This window comes from Lissotriton vulgaris, chromosome 2_1 (genome assembly GCF_964263255.1).
Source record: "Lissotriton vulgaris chromosome 2_1, aLisVul1.2, whole genome shotgun sequence".
Classification (NCBI taxonomy): Eukaryota; Metazoa; Chordata; class Amphibia; order Caudata; family Salamandridae; genus Lissotriton; species Lissotriton vulgaris.
The window spans coordinates 183,486,529-183,509,209 of NC_141687.1; positions in this window are offsets into that span (position 1 = coordinate 183,486,529).

The following is a 22,681-nucleotide window of genomic DNA, read 5'->3' on the forward strand; positions in this document are numbered from 1 at the left end:
CATTGAACATGCACTGGTACTTTATTTCACAATCAATTTATTAATTACATACTTCACGTACACTTGGATAATGTACAGTGGACAACGTGCAATTTGATGAACCTATAATGACAAAACAAGTGCAGGAGGAAACAATGGAAACATCATGTTTTTATTTACTACGTTGAAAACTATCTGCATTATGATAGACATGCAAATATATAGATTACTATGATTCATGTGTATTCCATGTAATGCTTATAATTGTCCTGAATGCAAATGTTTTTTAATTATGTTTTTTACTCTGTTCGAGAGATACAAGACAACCTTACAGAGTCTGTCCACTATGTCTATTTTAGATCTTGTCCCTTGAGCACAAGTCACTCTGCACTATCACTTTAAAAATGAATAATGTCTGTACAACTGTGTCATGTGATCAAGGCTCACCCCGAGCCAAAACACGTCAGAAACGAGCAGGCAATAAACTTACCTTTTGGTATTGGTATTGGTATTGGTATTTATAAAGCGCGTCTGTCGCTCCGGAAGGAGCATCCTGGCGCTAACTGGAAAGTATGCATGAGGTTGGAGGAAGGAGGGATTAGATGGCGTCCAGCACGTACTGGTCAGAAAGGCTGAAGATCCAGGTTTTAAGTTGTTTCCTAAACTGGATTTCCTTGGTTAAGGACCTCAGGTGTTGGGGCATGGAATTCCAAGCTCTAGAAGATAAGTGGGTGAGGGTTTTACCCCCTTTGGTTTTAAGGTTGAAGTTGGGTGATTTTAGTAGGTTGTTATTGGAGGATCTAAGAGTCCTCTGGGGATTGTAATGGGGATAGCGCCTAATTAGATATTTGGGGCCGATGTGGTTAAATGCCCGGAATGCAACAATTAGGATTTTGAAAAGAATCCTTTTGTGCAAAGGTAGCCAGTGGAGGGTTCTCAGAGCAGTGGAGGCTGAGGACCTCCTGGGGAGTTTAAGCACCATTCTGGCAGCAGAATGCTGGACGCTCTGCAGTTTTTTGAGTGTGACTTTTTTCACACCAGCCATTAGGCCGTTGCAGTAATCCGGGCGCGATAGGATTAGCGCCACGGCTACCGTTTTTCTAGCATCCGTTGGTAGGAAGTCAAAAATTTTTTTGAGGGATTTGATGATTCCAAAGCAACTTCCTGCCACCTTCCTAACGTGATGATCGAAGGATAGGTCAGTATCGAAGGTGACTCCAAGATTTCTTGCTGTTGTGACGGTCTGGGGAGGGGCTGTGGAACCCTCTGGCCACCAGAGATGAGGACAGAAGTTGACATTTTTCCCCATGGGGAGGATTTCTGTCTTACTAGTGTTGCACTTGAGGTGATTTGTTTCCATCCACAGAAAAACGTTTTTCAGACAGTTTTTTAGATTTTGTTCGGCTGATGTAGAATTCTCCTCTAGCGGGACTATGAGTTGGGTATCGTCGGCGTATGATGTAACAGTTATGCCGAATGATTCGATCAAGGAGATGAGGGGAATAAGGTAGATGTTAAAAAGCAGGGGGCTTAAGATGGAACCTTGTGGGACTCCTGATCGAATCATTTTCTCTGCGGAACTGAAAGGTCCTAGAGTGATGGATTGGGATCTTTCTGTTAGGAAAGATGTTATCCAGTTCAGTGCCCGGTCGGAGATACCAATGTCCCTGAGTCTGTCCAGTAGTATGGGATGGGAGATGGTGTCGAACGCTGCTGTGAGGTCCAACAGGATCAATACTGCGTTCTTTCTTTGGTCCTGTAATATTTTTATTGAGTCGGTCAATTCGATCAATGCAGTTTCCGTCGAGTGCTGGGGGCGGAAGCCTGATTGTTGGGGGTGCAGGATATTATTCACTTCAAGATGGTTTTTGAGTTCCCTGTATACTAGTTGTTCTGTGATTTTTCCCAGGACTGGGAGAAGTGAGATTGGTCGGAGATTGGTGAGGTCGGAGGGGGATTTGTTCAATTTTTTCATTAAGGGCTTAACAGTTGCTTGTTTCCATGCCCTGGGGACGATACCAGTGCTGAGGGAGGTATTTACTATATTGTTTATAATGGGATTGACAGTGTCAATCAGTTGATGAAGGATTCTAGGGGGGCAGGAGTCAGAGGGGGCTCCTGACTTGCATGCTAGGATGACTTCCTTAGTTTGGGCTAGGGTGACCTGTGAGAACACTGTTAGGTTTCTAGTAAGTTTACCTGTTTGTTCCAGAGGGATGAGGGACTGGGGGCTATGATAAGGTGGGAAGTCTTTCTGAATGAGATTGATTTTCTCTTCAAAGAAGTCTGCTATTTGATCGCAGAGGTCTTGAGAGGGAGGTATTTCGGGCTGTAGGGCTTTTGGATGGGTGAATGATTTAACTATTGTAAACAGGGTTTTTTGTTTTTGCTTGGCCTCATTAATGGCTTTGATGTAGAACTCTTTTTTGGCGCTTTTTATAGTGGAGTGGTAACTTTTCCTTAGTTGGACATAGGAGTTTCTGTCCGAACTATCATATGTTTTTCTCCATTTGCGTTCGCCTTTTTTGCAGAGCAAATGAGCCTTGGCTACTTCTGGCGTGAACCATGGGGCGTTGGTTTTGCCTTTACTATCAGATTTCCTAGTGTGTTTGGGTGGAGCACGTTCTCTAATTTCGTGCAGTATCCAGTTGTGGAAGGATTGGGAGTCTTGTTCCACGTTGCCAGTCAGGCTAGGGTTTTGAGTCTCAAAGGTAGGCTGGAGTTTGAAGGTGTCTTCTACCCTTTTCCAGTTGATGTAGTTCTCTGGGGGTGAACAGGGTTTTTTTGAATTTTTAGGCTGCGGGGTTCTAATGAGGAATGGGATCAGGTTATGATCTGTCCAAATTTGTGGAACCGGGGTATGGGTTTCTAGAGGGGGAAAGTTAGTGCAGACTCCATCTAGAGTGTGTCCAGCTAGGTGAGTGGGTTGCTTAACCCTTTGCTGAAGGTTGAAGATTTCTAAAGTTTGGTGAAAGTTTAGTGTCTGGGCGTCCTCTGTGGAGTCGAGGTGCAGATTGAAGTTGCCCAGAAGGGTGACATGTGGGTATCTAGTTAGGAGCTGACCAAGGGTATCACTGAGGGTATCAAGGAATTTGGTAGCGGTGCCTGGGGGACGGTAGACTAGTCCTCCTGAAAAGGAGGTGGACTCATTGAGTTTAATGGAGAATCCGAGGGATTCGGCTCCTTTTAATGAGTCAAGGGTGAAGGTATGGCATTTGAAGGAGTTGCGCAGCAGCAGGGCTACTCCTCCACCTCTCCCCTTCAGTCTGTCTTGTCTAAAAATGGAGTAGCCTTGTGGAAGGGCAGTAGCTAGGTCCGGATTATTGTTGTCTGTGAGCCAGGTCTCCGTTATGAGAAGACAGTCAAGGTTTAATTCCTGGATGAGGTCTTTGATATCTTGGTTGTGGCAGCACATGGAGCGCGCATTAATCAACCCTCCTTTAAAGAGTAGATTGTTGTCCCTAGGGTTTGTTCGAGGGGTTGTGGTATTAACGGGGGAGGAGGTCCATCTGCATAGCCTGCAGCTGAAAGGCCCCTTGATGGTATTGATGTCAATTTTGCAGGAGCACATTTTGCCTCTGCGTAGGTTTAGTAGACAATTGGACTGGTAACTCATAATAGGGAGGCCGGGTCCAGAGTTTCCTGCGCCTGTCGCGGTCTTGGCGCGGACGGGCGCAGACGGGCTTGCCTTAGGCGCTCCCGCTGCGCTCGTCCGCTGCGCTTGCGTGGAAGGCACATTAGTAGTGGGAGTGGGCGTGGCCTGTCAGGGGGCGTGGCCTCGCGTCAAACGCAATGGCGGCCGTGAAGAAATGCTATCACTAAACAGCGCTAATATCCGCTGATAGTGATGTGCCTGCTTGGCGCTTTCAGGAGGAATGAGCTCTGGTGCAGGTATGGAGTTTTAAAAAGCATCAAACAAAAGTATACAGTTTTAAAAAAAACGGCGAGTGCTTCCTCCGGCTTCCGCCTCAGAGGTGGTTTCCAGTAGTTACGCTTGTATTCAGCGCTGGCTTTTATAGGCGGGAGTGGGAGTGGGCGTGGCCTGTCAGGGGGCGTGGCCTCGCATCAAACGCGATGGCGGCCGTGAAGAAATGCTATCACTAAACAGCGCTAATATCCGCTGATAGTGATGTGCCTGCTTGGCGCTTTCAGGAGGAATGAGCTCTGGTGCAGGTATGGAGTTTTAAAAAGCATCAAACAAAAGTATACAGTTTTAAAAAAAACGGCGAGTGCTTCCTCCGGCTTCCGCCTCAGAGGTGGTTTCCAGTAGTTACGCTTGTATTCAGCGCTGGCTTTTATAGGCGGGAGTGGGAGTGGGCGTGGCCTGTCAGGGGGCGTGGCCTCGCGTCAAACGCGATGGCGGCCGTGAAGAAATGCTATCACTAAACAGCGCTAATATCCGCTGATAGTGATGTGCCTGCTTGGCGCTTTCAGGAGGAATGAGCTCTGGTGCAGGTATGGAGTTTTAAAAAGCATCAAACAAAAGTATACAGTTTTAAAAAAAACGGCGAGTGCTTCCTCCGGCTTCCGCCTCAGAGGTGGTTTCCAGTAGGTTTGGCACTTTATGGTGGTCCATTTCCGTCCAAGTGTGCAAGCTAAGAAGTGACAGAGTGCTGTAATATATATATGTATATAATGTGTTTTTTATATATATATATATATATATATATATATATATATATATATATATATATATATATATATATATATTGTGAGCTTTTTATAGTAGTACATTTAAATAACTATACAAACTTTTTTTATATAATGTAAAATCTTTAAGTTTATTAATGATGAGAATTTATATATATGTAAATATATAAACATACACATGTATGCATATGTGTTTATATAAGCATATATTTATGTATAGTATTAAGTATTAGTGAGATATATTTAACTAACATCATATCAATGTTATATATTAAAATATGTAAGATTTACTACTAGATTTTTTGTAATATTTTTGTACTTACCATTATAAGGATAGGGAAACTATATTTTTGTAAAGAAAATTTTTGACATGCTATTTTTGTTACACAATATTGTTGGCTTTGATAGTATGTCAGTGATCTGGGCCGAGAAGACTCTAAAACCATTGAAATATAGGCAGGTGTAACCTCCAGTTGCTCACATCCGTCAAGAACCTGAAGTTCCAGTCTGCGATGACATTCTTCTGACTTGGCATATACTTTGCAATTACTGAAATCCCATGTTTCAGGCAAAAATGACAAACAAAAGTGCTGATCTCCACTAATATCCTGGACTTGATGTCCCCCAAGTCTGTTGATTAATTTGTCCTCTGAGACGTTTTCAATCCTCAGTAGGATACAACAATTGTTCTTCTGGGGGAGGGAGTGTTTGAATAGTAAAGTAACCCACAAACAGCTCTAGGCAATTTATGTAAAGGTCAAGTTCATGAGGTGCCCAAAGCGCTCCAGTGGGGATATCTCTGTATCTGGGCTCGATCATCAGGTCTGGTAGAGAGCCAGAATTGGCACTGCTATTCCAGGCATCCATGTGCAGCAGCTACCAGTTTAGCTTTTCCTTTGCCTTCTCAGAAAGGGGAATCTGATCGTTGTACGAAAGGTCATTGTGGAGATGTCTGATCTTCAGACATTGAAGGGCACTGTAATGGAAGGGCCCAAGATAATGGCTTGAATGGATGACACCAGAAGTCTGATGATCCCTGCTGTCATCCATAAAGATATCAATTGTTTGCTCAATGTAGGTCTCAAGACTTTCTTGAAGTCCCTCAACTTCTGAGAGGGAACTTAAAAGAAAGCTCTGACCGAGTTGACTTGGAACCCCAGAAACTCTATCTTCTGTGTTGGGATCAGAACTCACTCCCTTTAATTGATGAAAAAAACTAAACCCTGAAGGAGGATATACATATAAGACAGGTTATCTAGGAGAAGGATGTGGAATTGTGCCATGAGAATCACGTCCTCTAGGTAAACGATTAAACTCATTCCTTTCTCTCTGAGTCCCTCCACCACTAGCCACATCAGCTTGGTCAAGAAAGACCGAATGGGAGAGCCAGGTTCTCATACTATTTTTCCTGCTGTTGAAATTGCAAGAGTCATCTGTGAGGTGGAAAATAGGCACTGTGAGGTAAGCATCCTTCAGGTCCAGGCAGACCACCCAGTCACCTTTCATCATCAGATCCCTTTGTAAATGGATCCCTTCCATTTTGAAATGTCTGTAGACCACCCAATGATTGAAATCTCTGAGACTGAGAAGCAGCCTGTAGGAAAATGAAAAGAACACTGGAAACAGCAAGGTGAGTGACGAGGTTTATTAGTCACAACTTCTCATGTAGAGGTCCAGTCAGAGAATGACTAAATCACATAACCACATTCCAGCACAAACCTCCACCATTTTAAAATATAACATTCTTACACTAACACGAGACCGTCACGAGCTGTGACAGACAATCACCACGCTCGTGACAGCTCGTGTACAGAACAGTACCCAACACAGCCTGTGACCTTCCCTTTTCTTATGGACAAGGAAAATCGTACTGCAGAAGCCCCTGGGGTGTGGAAAGGAAGTGGAGAATGCACCCTTGCATAGAAGAGCGCAAATCTTTCCCGATATAAAAGGTCATTTTTGTTGGGAAAAAGGATAGTTTGAGGGGGAAGCCATTGGGAAGGAGACCCCAGAAGTTCTACGTGGAACCCCATGACTATCTTTAAAACCCAGGGGCCGTGAGTGATTCTTTGCCAGTTGTGAGAAAATGGTTGAGTTCTGCCCCATAATTGGAGAATCAGAGAAACCAAAAGATTGTGCTGGCTGGAAGGACCCTCTGAAAGAGTTGCCTGCCCCTGGCAAAGCGAGATCTGGCAGGGAAGAGGGCTGCTCCTCTGATACCATCCTGCCAACCTCTTATACGGAGATAACAAGATCTACGAAGGGAGCCTCGTCTGGCAAACGGCCCCTGCTTCGCCCGCTCTTGGCTAAAAGGTTTGCTTGGAAAACTTTCTTAATAGATACCTGAGCCTTGTCAAGGGTCATGAAAGTGTTCACAAACTTGCCAATGTTCTTTACAAATGTATCTTCAAACAGAAGGAGTTGACATTGGGGTCAGCATCAGAAGAGGCCATGTCTACCAGTTTAGTATCAATGCGCAAAGCAGGGACTTCCTGCACTCCAAGATAGTGCAATTGGCGTTTCTGAGAAGACATATGACCCGTTGTGATCAGCCCATTAGGATCTCCGGGTCTATCTCAGAGCAAGTCCCTTGTGCTTCGAGAGCCATCTCAAAGCTTTTGGACATGGGACCAGAGAGGCCAAGAAATTCATCCTTGCATGCTTTCCATGCCCGGTCAATCTTCAAAAAGACCGACATATTAGGGACTATGTCAGGATTATTGGCAGTCTTGCGCGGAAGGTTAGGGCATTTGTCATGGAGCCTAATGCGACCCTCCTTGTCAAAACTTTTCTTCAATTGGTGTTGCAAGTACTCTGCCATGGTCAGGCCAGGAGACAAGTCTGAGGGTCCTGGGTGAACAATATTCTCAGGGGCAAACCAAAAGGGGCACCAGGTGCACCCTGGGGAGGTTGCAAGATTTCTTTTACCTTTTCTTAGGTGGTTCAGGGGGATAGATCGAGAGAAATAAGAGGAGGTCGAGTCATTGTCTGCATCGACTGGGGCAGGATTCTGAGGAGGATTTTGACTAGGGTCATGGCAACTGTATCTGTGGTTTTCCGCACACTTTTAGGAGAGCTGAGCCAAAACCTCAGCGTGAGGCCAGTTCTGCGACTTGGTAGAATTTTCCTGTGGAGTAGAGGAACTCTGCTGGGTGAATGTGGGGGGAATTGAGGTGAAATTCTTTTTATTTTTTGACTAAATGCTCTAGATGATTGGTAAAGGACCGATGAAAGTAGATGCCATAGTCTAATTAACTGATTTTTGAACAGCGATGTCAGTAGCCTCCACTAGACTATCATCGAAATAATATCCACCTTCGTGCTTGTAGGGCTCACATTCCGCAGAATCATAGGGCTTACAGTCAGATATACTGACAAATTACCAAGTCCCCAGACACTGGGAGAACAAGGGGGAGCAGCCCCTGAATAGTACTCAGGCTCAACATGCACCACATGTTTTGCAGCTCCAGCTGGCTATAAAGGGATGAGCGTCAACGTGTGGCATGGCCACAGATTCCAAAGATTATCTATATTGCCACTGTAATACGATTTTCAACTAAGGAAGATTTGGAAGGGGGAAAAATGTCAAACTCCTAATCGAAATTGACCCGAAGTGAGGATCGTATTTCCTTATATGGGGACGACATTCTTCTGTATTTAACCTCCCCCAAGGATTCACTAATAGTACTCTGCGATGTTCTGGCCTCCTTTGGAAGAAACTCGGGTTTGGTCATTAACTGGGCGAAATCCTATGTTTACGCCCTCAGTGGCGAGATACCGATCTTGCCCCGTAACTGTCCTATTCAAATAGCACAGGATGGATTTAAATATCTGGGAATCTATATTTCTACTGACCCTATGATTTGTTACGAGAGGAACCTTCTCCCTCCCTTGACTCGATTAAGGCGAGACATTGAGGGTTGGCGAAAACGTCCATTGTCCATGCTTGGACGGGCGGCTCTTTTCAAAATGATTTCGCTTCCTCGCTTCCTATATGCCCTTCAGTACACGCTAGATATTGTTCCGGCTAGATACTTTAGTTTGGTGGAGGATTTGCAGAGGAAATTATTATGGGAAGGCAGACCGCTTATTGCACTAGCTAAATTAACGCTCCCATGGTATAATGGGGGCATTGCCCTCCCTGATATCAAGAGATATTATTAGTGTCGCAGTTGGCAGTCATCAACCACGGTATGTATGGACCCGTGTTGAATCCTGGTTTCGCCATGGATAGGTGGTTATTACCTGGTGGCAATTATTATAGAGTGCTATATTCTAAGTCAGTGATGAAGACTTTGACGAGTCCGACTAGAACTGCGGTGCGGGTCTGGCGTGATGCTACCAGTTCCTTAGGGTGGAAGGACCGCTTGACTCTGGCTACCCCACTTTTTGGCTCAGATCGGTTTGGCAAACTGTGGAACACTAAAGGGTTCGACAAGTGGGATCTTATTGGTATCTCCAAGGTCGGAGACATATGGGTGAAAGGACAGGTTAAATCATTTGCGGCCTTGCAGATAGAGTATGAATTGGGAGGGGCGGAACACTTTCGCTATGCCCAGATTAGACATGCTCTGACTTCCGTTTTCTCGGAAGGGGAAGAGATTCCGGAATCTACCCCGTTAGAGGATCGTATCATGGATGGTCATCTGCCTGATAGCACCATATCCCTAGTGTACAAAAAATTGATTAATCATAGAGCGGACATTTTATTGCAGTTGCAGGATCAATGGACCAGTGACGGCCTCGAGCTTGATGACGAAGATTGTCAGTCGGCGATCTCCTCTCCTAAGGAGGTTGCTATTCCAGCGCGATTGCGATTGGTGCAGCTTAAAATATTACATAGAGTATACGTCACGGGTCCCCGTTTGGTTCGGATGGGGCTATCTGAGATGGGTCTGTGCCGGAGGGGTTGTGGTCAATTGTGGACGTTCCTCCATATCATCTGGGAATGTCGGGAAGTGTCTGACTATTGGAACAGAGTACATGCGGTAATGCAGGAGGTCACGGGTGTAGCCCTCTTACCAGAAGCCAGGCGTTGCTTACTTAATGTCTGGTAGCTAACTGATCATAATGTGGCACAAACCCAGTGGGTGACTCTAGGGGCCATGATTGCCAAACGGAACATTGCACAGTTGTGGGGGTCACAGAAGCCTCCTACTCTTGACTTGTGGGTTAACAATATGGATTGGTGTATGTTCCGAGAAAAAACAGTGTACTTGGCTCGGGGCGCCCCAGGAAATGGAGCAGGGTTTGGGGCCCCTGGAATAGATACAGAGGGGATATATGTTTACCACCAGTTTCCGAGGTCCTTGATGTCCTACTCTCCCCCTGGCCACCTTATTTTATTGAGTACTTTCGATGTTCCTCTGTGTCCTCTCCCCCCCCTCAATGTCTTGTTTATTTGTACCGTTTGAAGATACAATGCTCTACCCTCGTACAGTCTTCACTTTCCTATGTATTGTATTTGCCTTGCTTGTTTTATCAAATAAAAAGAAATACAAAAAAAGAAATTGGCCAGAAGTGGTAGAGTAGCCATGGCCTGCTGTTATTACAGCCTCAGAGTCAGCCACTGGAGCCGCAGGCAAACTCCACATAGGGCGAGGTAGGAATGGGCTATGGAAAGTCACACTTAAAGCAATAATCATTCACCAGACTTAGACAGACATGCTAGAACCCACATTACCCACTGGTACCCAACACTGTCTAACTTTGTGACAGCCCTGGGCCTAGCAGATAACTGGTGCACACGACATCAGACAGATTGCCAATACTCCTTCCTTTCCGGAGGCCATTTAAGCCTCTCTAGACATTACTATATTTTTATGCAGGTTGCCCACCTGGATAAAGTAGCTGAGGTACGACACTTGGCCCGAGGAATTTCAGACCATTCCCCGGTGTGGATAGAATTATGGGAGCAATCCAACACAACTCAGGAACAACAGCCCATTGATGCCTGGTATCGGCAGCCAAACTCAAGGAAAAGCTAGATAGGGCTACTTACTTCAAAATTAATGAGGGGTTGTGAATCCAACTTAACACTCTGGGAAGCCTTTAAGGCATTTATATGAGGCACTGCTTATTTGCAGATAATCGGACTATGCAGGGACCAGGAGAAATCACTTCTCACACTAGAGACCAAAATACAGTCTGAGGTACCGGGTTTTTATGGGCCCGGCGGTGTCAGGGAGAACACCCAAAGACCTCAAGTCCTTCCTGTTTCGGACCACAGAAACACAGAGTCTTCTAGGTGATGTCAAGGATCGAATTTATTGGCTGCAACCAGTAACAGGTATCCTAGAAGTACACAGCATGTAGGTTCTCAGGAGACTGCTCGTTTTTACAGAACCAGCCTTCTCTTTTTATACAAAATTATAAGCTTCAGGCAAGAATTCCTGGTTTTACAGTTGGTCATACAAATATTTCTACTACAAAGAAAAAGCAGAGTCATGATGACAAGCCCACATTTCAGTTGGTCCAGTTCATGATAGATTACCCGGCAAGGCCCAGAACTTTCATCAGATATCGACGGACCTCTAATAAAATCGGGCACCTCCTCCTTGTAAAACAGGTCATAAAGAAGAAACAGGGACAGGTGTGTGTGTGTTAAAACATAGCTTGTATGCGATGAACGGTTTATGACATGTTGTGCCTTGATACTAATCTCGCTCGGCCACTGGGAAAAGGAACTACCCGAACAGGTTTGGCTTGAGGCAGTGGACTCAGCTTGCCCAGGTCACAGAGGAGTCAGCAAAGGTGTACGTGTCCTTTCAGATCGAATTCGGCCTTAGTTATTTGGCTATGTAAGGGCAATCACAAAATGGATGCCGCTCACAAAATGGAACCCGAGGGTTCAAGACGAAAACTACGATTTCAGGGTGATTCAGTCACTCGATTATGACGCAAATGTTTATGTATACTATCCCAATAATTACCGGTCTGCCAATACCAAAATCGTTATGGTACGATGATATTTTTGACACTAGTGCAGAGCTTCGGTACCACACAATAGCAGGGTCCCGAATTTTCAGTACCACAGACCCTCCTTTTGCCCTTATATAGGCAATAACCTATACTCATGCTAATCTAAGTCCAGGTCTGTATACATAAAGTCATTGAAATGCTGCTGTAGCATCATCCTATTACTTAGTTCATCTCTTGATACAGGCTTCCTTACACATGATGTAGCACAGAGGCCACATATTGCAGGAGCGCACTGTACCCACAGGCAGAACATGAACAGAATGGCTAAGACCATCCCAATGACTATCAGAATCCTCCATCCCCAGGCAGATATCAGTTTCCAGAACCACCCTATTAAGGACCAGTCTCCTTCATCCACATGTATGGACTCAGAGATCTTATGCAGTTTGGAGATGGCCTGGTATACTGTCGGAGCGTTATCTGGGATGAAGATGCAGCAACTGGATTGGATCACCTTACATACCCCACCACGGTCTGCAAGTATGACATCTAGGTCAACCCTGTTCTGAAGAGCCATACTGGAGCTCCGCAGTCAAGTTACTAAGGGCACCAGCCGTTTCAATCACGGCGGATTCAACTACCCTCGTCAATTGGCGAATGTTCCTGCTGTTCACCATAGGCGACCAAAACGGCAGAAAACCTTTTGCGAAATCCCCAAACTCCTGTTCCGTAGTGTCGTCTTTACTCACAACACCCCTAACTGTCCTTGTCCTATGGTAATCTGCTGCGGCCGTGTAGGTGGGTGGCAACAGGAACGAGATAAAACACGTGCCCGAAAAGTCAGGGGGCAGCCATGTATATGCTCTATCATGGCAGATGAAATATGTACCCTTAGCTGCTAAGAATGAAGGGGAGGTCTGAGACGAGAAAACATATATTTCGGTACAGGCACTCTTTCCTAACTGAGCTCTGGGGTTTATGCCATTCCCCTGCAGACATAGGTGACCCTGATGGGGTACTATCCAGATTAGGGAGGACATCTTTGCTTGCTGGCTCTCACTCAAGGAAATTCCATATTTTGTTATATTCCATCTACTGTAAGCCTTCAATTCATCTCTGGGAATCGTTCTATACGTGTCGATATCTCTGCTCATATTGGAGATTCCCACCACTAGCGCCTTGTTGCTCGAGTTTCTTCCTGGGAAATATGGTTCGAGGGCAAATAGGAACATTGTTTGAAATGCCCACAAAGAACCATAGTAGCTAAATGGCAAGACGAAATATGGGATACCTTTATCTGTCGTGTGTGGCATAAGTCCACACACCCAACAATTTGTTGTGTTCACTACAACCTGGTGTTGGTGTAGGAGCTGAACGAATGAGTTATTTATAAATTCTAATCTCCTAGAGGACTCATGTTCAGGCAGGGGGTGAAAAGAGTGCGAGGAAACAGTAGGAGGAAGTATGGGTTGTGTAGCGGGTGCAAATGAAACTCGAAAGGTGTATAAAGCATAGCCAATTAAAAACATCATTATACTACACAACAAGAAAATGCATATTATTAAGAATCGTATTTTTGCCATCACAGTGCATATTCTGGTTTCAAAGTTCGTTGATCTGGCAGGTCTCTCCATCTTGGGAAACTCCATCCTCTCTAATTTTCTGCCCGCGGTGGGAGGTTGTTTCTGCTAAGGAGTGCTTCTGTCAGTCTAGGGTAACTCCCTTAGACCGGCCAGAACTGTCGACCTAACCGTCTAAAGCTGCAGTCCAAAGACTGTGGCAACCGCGACCCTAGCAGCAGAACCGGATGGCGGTTCAAAAAACAAAAATGAGCACGTTTCTTGGATGGGAGAGCTGCACAATCAAAAAGAAAAAGGATTTATTTGTCCATAGTCATAGGTCTCGGCCTCAAATTATAACGATTTGTACCAGGTGCCGTTTGGTCTTGAAGCAAAAGTTCAGGCTCTGTAGTGTCCAATCGCATTGACGGTGGCACAGATAGTTGCAGAATGTCATCACTTTCGCGTACAGAGTTTGTTCCTTTTATCTGTGCATCCCTAAAGAGCAGGAAGCGAGGCAAAGTCTCGGTCTCAGAGTCAGCAATCCCTTCCTGGACCCGCTGGTCGTAAGGCAGAGGTAACGGGACCCTCTTGCAATGGGTCCCGTGGATCCAGTTTTTCTTTCCTTCCACTCGAACTGACGATCTCGTGGAGAGGAGAACTAGATGGGGACCGGTCCAGCGGGGCTCATCATTCTTTGTCCGCTGGAAATTGTTCACGAGGACGTATGTTCCAGGATTGATAGGGTGTCCTGGAGCTTCAGAGGCCTGGGGTAGAATGTTGTGGACCTGTTGGTGTAAAACACGCAATTTGGCCGTCAATTCATACAGATTGTCAAGCAGTACTGGATGCTCTATTTCCCTGAACCTGGTGGGCCTTGGCACTCCCCATATGTTGGCCGGGGGCCGAACACAATTTCATGTGGGCTAAGTCCCACTCTAGAGTGAACAGTCATTCTTGTAGATAGGAATGCCAAGGGCAGGGCGTCAGGCCACTTAAGACCTGTGCTTGCTTGAATCTTGGCCAGCTTCAGTTTTAACGTGCCATTATAGCACTCTACTAATCCAGCTGATTGGGGGTGATTTGTAGCGTGGAACTTCTGTTGTATGCCTAGCCCCTCACACACTTTCTTCATCACTCGACCCACAAATTCACTCCCATTATCACTCCAAACCATTCTAGGCATTCCGAACCTAGGGAAAAGTTCCTTGACAAGGGATTTAGCTGTGGATAAGGCAGTGTTGTCCTTAAGGGGATATGCTTCCACCCACCTGGAGAAGGCACAAACGACAACGAGTACGTATTTCAGATTGTTGCACCTTTCCATGTGGATGAAATCTAGCTGCAAAACCTCGAACAGATACGTTGGAGGCGCAAAATGACCAGCTGGAGTTGGGGTTCCCCTACCAGGGTTGTATTTCAGGCATACCATACAGTTCTTGACCACATTCTCTGCACATTTAGGGATTCCACCATTTTGCCATACTGGAGCCAACAACTTACAGATCCCTTTTACGCTGATGTGAGCCATTCCATGAGCCATTGTCACCACGGCAAGCACATACGCATCGGGTAACAACCATCTCTGATGCTCTGACAATTCAATCCAACAACCATTCACATCCAGTTTACCCTTACTTTCTCTCCATTGATTCACCTCTTTCTCTGTGGTTTCAGCTTGAATGGACTTCAAGCTCTCGATCGTATCTTCACACATACCAACGTCACCAATCCATCTCGCAGGGCCTGCAACATACATTCGGCTCATTACATTCCTAGCAGTTTCTTTTGCAACTTCATCCGCAAATGCATTCCCACGACCAACATCATCCGTCACCTTTTTGTGTGCACTGCATTTCACAATCGCAACTTGTAATGGCAAGGTCAGTGACTCGAGAAGCTCATTCACTAACTGACCATGTTGATCTTAGCACCATGCGAAGTCAGGAACCGACGTTCATTCCACAATCGTCCAAAACTGTGAGCCACACCAAAGGCGTATTGACTATCCGTGTACACATTCACTCGTTTCCCTTTCGCCAACACACATGCTCTTGTCAGTGCAATCAATTCCGCTGCTTGCGCTGAATTGTGGGGGATACGTGCAGCTTCAACAATCGTATGCAAAGTTGTCACAGCATATGCTGCAGTCGTATCACCATTCGGCAACTTGAAACACGAACCATCAACCCATAACGTACCATCACATTCAGGAAAAGGAGTGTTCCTAAGATCTATCCTCCCTTTTGTCTCTTCTTCTGTCCTAAAACAGCAGTCATGTCTCTCGACCTCATCTGTCTCTACTGAAATGGGCAATAACGTGGCTGGGTTTAGCGTATCGCACCTCTTTATGTGTACGTGACTCGCTAACAGTGTCAGCTCATAACTTGACAATCGAGCGCTAGTTAGGTGCTGGGTCCTTGTTCTGTTTAGCAAAATGTCTACTGCATGTGGGACCATGACAATTAACATATTATTCATTACCAACCCAGCAGACTGTCGAATAGAGACAGCTGCTGCCGCAGTGGCCCTTAAACAACTTGGCAATGCCTTAGCTACCGGATCTAGAGTCGCCAAAAAGTACGCGCATGGACGCTGTTTGTCCCCAAAGGACTGCGTCAGAACTGATAATGCACAACCTTCTTTCTCATGGACATACAATGTAAAAGGCTTACTGTAGTCGGGGGTACCCAACACAGGAGCCGAACACAATGCATCACACAATTCGTAAAAACTTTTCTGACACTCTTCAGACCACGGAATGGGTTTCAGTGTATCCTTACAAGTTAATGCCACCAAAGGTTTGGCCAATAAGGAAAAATTCGGTATCCATTCTGCAATATGATGTAATGCCCAAGAAAGCACGCACTTCTCTCTGTGTCCTTGGGACACTCAATTTTGCAATTGCCTGGTTTCTTTCTGGGGTCAGTTTCCTTCCCTCCTTCGATAAGAGGTGACCTAGATAGGTCACTTCTTGTCGACAATATTGTAATTTCGAAAGAGAGACTTTGTGGCCCAAATCACATAAATGACGCAACAACGAAAATGTGGCTTCTTTACAGATATCCTCAGTATCTGCAGCTATCAGCAGATCATCGACGTACTGAATGAGAGTAGCGCCGTCAGGTAAAACAATTGTGTCAAGCTGTGATTTTAGGGCCTGACTGAATATTGATGGGCTTTCACAGTAGCCCTGAGGAGCGCGTTTGAAGCGGAAACTTCGGCCTCCTAAATTGAAGCCAAAAATATCCCTGCTCTCCTCGGCAATCGGGATGCTGAAGAAGGCATTCTTCAAGTCAATCACCGAGAACCAAGTGGCTGAAGCTGGAATCATAGTCAATAGGGCAGTGATGTCAGGGACAATGGGAAACTGTGGCACAACAATCTTATTGACTTCTCTAAGATCAATCACGAACCTATAAACAGGTGGCTGGGAAGGATCAGTACGTTTCAAAACCTGCAGAACAGGACTATTACAAATGTTGCCTGTTGTCTCCTCAATGACATCTTTCTCAATCAGATCATAAATGATTGCTAACAACGCTTTTTCACCTTCATTAGAGATCTTATATTGGGGAATACGTGGCATTCTAACATTGGCTTTCAATGTTATAACATATGGCGCTATTTTCAAGAGACCCACATCATTAGAGCCAGTAGCCCAAAGTATATCTGGAAGAGAAGACAATTCTGTTGGAAGCTTTTCCCTTGACAGGTACATTGGAGAAACCACTTTCTTACCTAGTGTAAGTTGTACTCCTGAAGGAGAACAGTACAAAGTTGCATGTAATCTCTTCAACAAATCTAGTCCCAACAAGTTTTCACCACAACCTGTTGTAAGAATGAGGGGGGCTTCTAATTCACATGGTCCAACAGAAAGGGACATAGGACTAGAGATCGGGTTCCTAACCGGGGCACCAGAAAAACCTACTGAAACATTCATTTCGCCAGACAAAGGTGCGCCAGGGAGTTTTGAGTGCATAATAGAACTCTTTGTAGCACCAGTATCCAACAGAAAAGGCTCTGACACACCTGATGTAATCACCTCAACATAAGGTCCATTCTGATCTACTGGAACTGAAACAACTCCCTCTCTTTGTCCATGGCTGTCCTAGCAATCATTACCTTCCATATTCTCATTTTCTGCAGAGTAGTCATCAGCATAGTACAGAGCTGTCCTAACAGACGCGTTATTCTGCTGGTCAAAACTATTAATGGAATTCTGAGGCGGAAAGGAACGAGCGTTCTGGGGAAAATTTCGACGGCCCCTACCTCTAGGAGCTTGTTAAACGCCTCGACCTCTCGCAACAGAAGCACCATTTGTGCCCTGTAACAAAATCGGAAAACTACTCTTGAAATGACCCTCTTCCTTGCAATACGCACACTGATTTGGTCCATAGCGTAACGTTGCTGAGAAGACTCGTTTCTTTGCGAGTTTCTCCAATACTTCTGGGGTTGCTGATAGTCACGCTGACTACTATTACGAGGTGGATAAGCTTGCTGTAGAAGGACCTTAGTTTTCAATTCCTTAGTCTTTTTATCCGCTTTCTCTAGCTCATCTTTGCGCCTATTTTCATAGTACTGGGCCGTAGCTAAAATCTGTGCTGACGTGGAAACAGCCAAAGCACTCTCAGAATCTTTCAATTTATTACATAGTTCAGGAAGCAAATTATGTACAAATTTGTCAACAAACAATCTTTGGCCACCCTCGGTAGCCGTATCCTGACCACTATCATCGATGAAGGTCTCTTCAAACCGCGTGAAAAAGTCAGACACCGTCTCATCCTTATTCTGTTTGCACGCAGACAGCTTGTCCCAATTAACACGCAATTCGGGCATTAAAGTCTTCATATACGCAATAATCCTACCAGGAAGTTCTGCTACTAACGGCTCAGATTTAGCACCACCAACTTGTCTAGCATCAGCAGCAGCAATATTAACCCATGTGTCACCTAACTCTTGAGCATGATCTGTATGACGAATCTTTCCCCATAAAGGCTGTAGAACAACATTTCCAAACAACATGTCTACATCGGCTAAATTCATGATGCAGGAGCTTGCAGTCTGTGATAACTCTTTATAATACCCTGCAAGATTTTTACGGGGGTCAGGCAATGTCTGTTTGAGAGCCAAAACTTCAGATCTCTTCCAAGGAACATGTACCCACACACGCTGAAAATGCGGTGGAATGGCTGGATTAGCATTTGCGTCACCTTCCCTCCAAACTGGGGGGACCTCTCCCATGGGATACTGTCGCGCCTTTTTCCTACCTGGTGCGTCACATTCAGATAGTGATCGAGAAGTGCCCCCTTTACTCCGATATGACAACAATGTCGCAACCGCTCTTTCAACATCGGCGCCTACAATCATACCCTCAGAGAACTTAAACCGCACACGGTACAACTCGGACAGATCGTGTTCCTGATCATTTCCCTTCAGATCTTTGCGGAGAAGTACACACATTTGTTCAAAAACATATCTCTGCTTCGATGCTTCCCATTGACGGAAGACTTCTATGATAGACTCTTCATCATGTCTTGCAGTATCGACGACCCATTTACGCGCTAACTCGTCCAATAATTCTCTCTCCTGATAGTCAGGCAGTTGACTCCGCAACTGTCTTCGTTCTGTGTTAGGGGTCGTAGTAGGCGACCCAAAGAAAGGTGAGAAAAGGCCAGTGACAGTGTTTGCCACTCTCTGTCGAACGGAAGGAGAAACTGACGGAGAGGCAGATACGCCAGAAAAGACAGGCTGATGTAAATCAGAGGTGGAGGCAGTAATAGAGGGAGTGTTAGGATAAGCAGTTGGAGCAGTAGGCGAAGTCGTAGGAAAAACAGATGGAGAATGTAGCAAAGGCGGCGGCCCTTGAGAGGGCTGCGCCGGAGCAGTAGGAACCAGCTGAAGAGGAGCTGGTGATTGTTGTAGAACCTGTGGACCAACAATGGGAGGTTGTTGGGGTGCTGTAGCACTCTGCGCATAAGGCGGTGGTGAATTCAGTAAATGAGACATTAAAGGATCCTTCTCAAGTTTCTCTTTTGATCCTTGTCCTTTACGTGGCAAAACTGGGTAGCACTTATCTACCGCTAATTTCCTGCTTCTAAGCGTTTGTTCATTCTCTTGCTCTTCCTCATTATCCCTGAACCCAACCGCAGCTTGTACCATTGACATACCTCGTTTATTTTTCTTCGCTAATTTCATCTCTTTCTGTTTGGCTTCTTCGTGCCATAGACGAAAAGAGTCAAACATTGCCGGCCGGGCTTTCTTCTTAAAAAGTTTTACCTCTAGATTATCTAGAATCTGTGTGTCAAAACTACCATATTGGGGCCATTTTAAAACACCATCCTTTCTGGTGTATTGGACCCATACTTCGTTATATGTGATAGGGCATACGCCATGCTTCACATAGAGCTCATATGTTGGAGTCCCAATCGGAGGAACCGGACACGAGTCCTCCAATCGGGAGTCCCTACTACAACCAAGACAAAACAAATTCCCAAATCTGCTAAAACCCGGCATCTTCGCTCTCTAGTCTAGCTTCAAACTTCAAAGGATTATCGAATACGATAGTCTCTTGAATACACGAGTCCTTCGGCTTTGGCACTTGCAAGTTCCAGATCAAAGCGTATCCGAAGGATACCAAACTAAGAACCAAACTAAGGACTAGGAGACGCTCCACTTATACTTAACTGAAGTATCGATGATCGATGACGTCACCAGAAGACTCGTCTATCATTTCGCTCTACCAATCATCAAGGGTCCAAAACAGGGCGATAGCCAGGGCAGCAGTCCTTCGTAGCCGTCGGGACGCGGGGAACCTCGCAGCAAAGACCTTCGGAACCACGTCGACATACAGGGGTCGCTGAAGTGGCTGGCCGTCCACCGGAATTTTCACACGAAGCTCCTCACGAACATCTGGCTTGGACCGGTACCGCTTGATACAGCCCCGAGTTGGGCGCCAACTGAGGTACCGGGTTTTTATGGACCCGGCGGTGTCAGGGAGAACACCCAAAGACCTCGAGTCCTTCCTGTTTCGGACCACAGAAACACAGAGTCTTCTAGGTGATGTCAAGGATCGAATTTATTGGCTGCAACCAGTAACAGATATCCTAGAAGTACAACAGCATGTAGGTTCTCAGGAGACTGCTCGTTTTTACAGAACCAGCTTTCTTTTTTTTATAAAAAATTATAAGCTTCAGGCAAGAATCCCTGGTTTTACAGTTGGTCATACAAATATTTCTACTACAAAGAAAAAGCAGAGTCATGATGACAAGCCCACATTTCAGTTGGTCCAGTTCATAATAGATTACCCGGCAAGGCCCAGAACTTTCATCAGATATCGACGGACCCCTAATAAAATCGGGCACCTCCTCCTTGTAAAACAGGTCATAAAGAAGAAACAGGGACAGGTGTGTGTGTGTTAAAACATAGCTTGTATGCGATGAGCGGTTTATGACATGTTGTGCCTTGATACCAATCTCGCTCCGCCACTGGGAAAAGGAACTGCCCGAACAGGTTTGGCTTGAGGCAGTGGACTCAGCTTGCCCAGGTCACAGAGGAATCAGCAAAGGTGTACGTGTCCTTTCAGATCGAATTCGGCCTTAGTTTTTTGGCTATGTAAGGGCAATCACAAAATGGATGCCGCTCACAAAATGGAACGCGAGGGTTCAAGACGAAAACTACGATTTCAGGGTGATTCCGTCACTCGATTATGACGCAAATGTTTATGTATAGTATCCCAATCATTACCGGTCTGCCAATACGATGATATTTTTGACACGAGTGCAGAGCTTCGGTACCACACAATAGCAGGGTCCAGAATTTTCAGTACCACAAGTCCTTAGAAAGAGAGGGAGTTAACACCCTGAACAAAGATCAGATTCATACTCCGACAAAAAAATATGGAGACTTAATGGAACAGAGGACGAAAAACGTACATACTTTGTCCCAATAGAGTATACATGAGGGAGGCAATAAAACATGGAAGCTGCTCGCGTGGCTCGAAAAAAGGGACCAACAAGAGGATGGCTACCACAAATAGTGATACAATGTCTCCGATCCTGAAGAGATCTCGGAAGCATTTGCATATTATTACGAGCAACTCTACTCACCCACTACTCAATGGTCCATTGCAGAGATCAATGACTTCCTCAGACACATTAAGCTCCCAACCCTCTCGGAGGAACACCAAGACTATTTAGAGGCAGATATTGAACCATGCGAAATAGAACTGGCAATATGAGCACTGAACTCGGGCAAGGTGATGGGGCTTAATGGCCTTCCTATAGAACTATACAAATGCCTAGCAGCCAGATTAATACCCCACTTGCTCCACATGTGGAAGGAGGCAAGATAAGAGCGTATACTCACATTAGATCAGCACCTAGCTATGATAGTTGTTAGTCATAAGGTGGATAACCCGCTGGAGAGGAGCACTTCATACCGCCCGGTCTCTCTTCTCAATGTTGATATTAAGGTCCTTGCCAAGATCCTGGCCACTACACTTCGCAGAGTAATAACTACCCTAGTGCATCCAGGCCATTCGGGCTTTATGCCTAACAGAGGAACACTTTTCAATTTGCGTAGATTGTATGGAGTGATGGCGGGCTACAGAAAAAACAGAGTATCCACCATCATTTAGTCAATGGATGCCTCAATGGCATTCAACACCCTCGAATGGAAATATATGTTTGGAAACCTTGGATGTATGGGTTTCAGACAAAATTACCTGGGTTGGATGGGCGTACTATTTTCGGCCCCAACTGCCCAGGTTAGGGTAAATGGCATAACATCGCATAGCTTCCCTCTGAGTAGAGGAACCAGACAGGTATTCCCTCTTTCCCCTTTAATAGTCCCGCTAGCCCTGAAGCCCTTGGCGGCATGGGTTTGATAAGAACTGATTGTGATGGGAGTCACGTGGGGAGAATCATGGAAAGAACTTTTTCTTTGTATGCAGGTGATATCCTTTTCTATGTGTCAAATCCCCGCCAGATTACCCGCCTCACACACATCCTTTGCACCTTTGGCCAGTACCCTGATTACAGGATTAACTGGGGAAAATCCCTTATGCACCTAATAACAGGCTCCATGCCCATTTTGCCTAGATGTGTGTAGTTGCCTTTGTCAGCTGGACACTTTAAATACTTAGGCATGTACGTCACCATGGACCCCGTCCTGTTTTACCACTTGAATTTATCCCCGCTCCTGGTATGTTTTAAGGCAGATGTGGAGCATTGGAAAACTTTGCCGCTGTCTCTATTGGGGCGAGTGGCGATGTTTAAAATGATGACATTACCCCGAATGCTATACATTTATCAGAATACCCTTCATCCAGTGCCAGATAACTTCTTTAAATCCATTGACTCCCTCCTCCGCTCCTTGTTGTGGAATGCGGCCCCACCACAGATTACTCTAACTAAGTAAGCACGTGGTGTATATGATGGAGGTATTGGCCTTCCATATATAAGAAAGTATTACTGGATGGCGCATCTAGTGATAGTGAATGATTGGGTGTTTGCCCCTGGGATGACCGGAACTATAGATTAGAGGCACTCTCCATGGAGCCCGGGGGATTT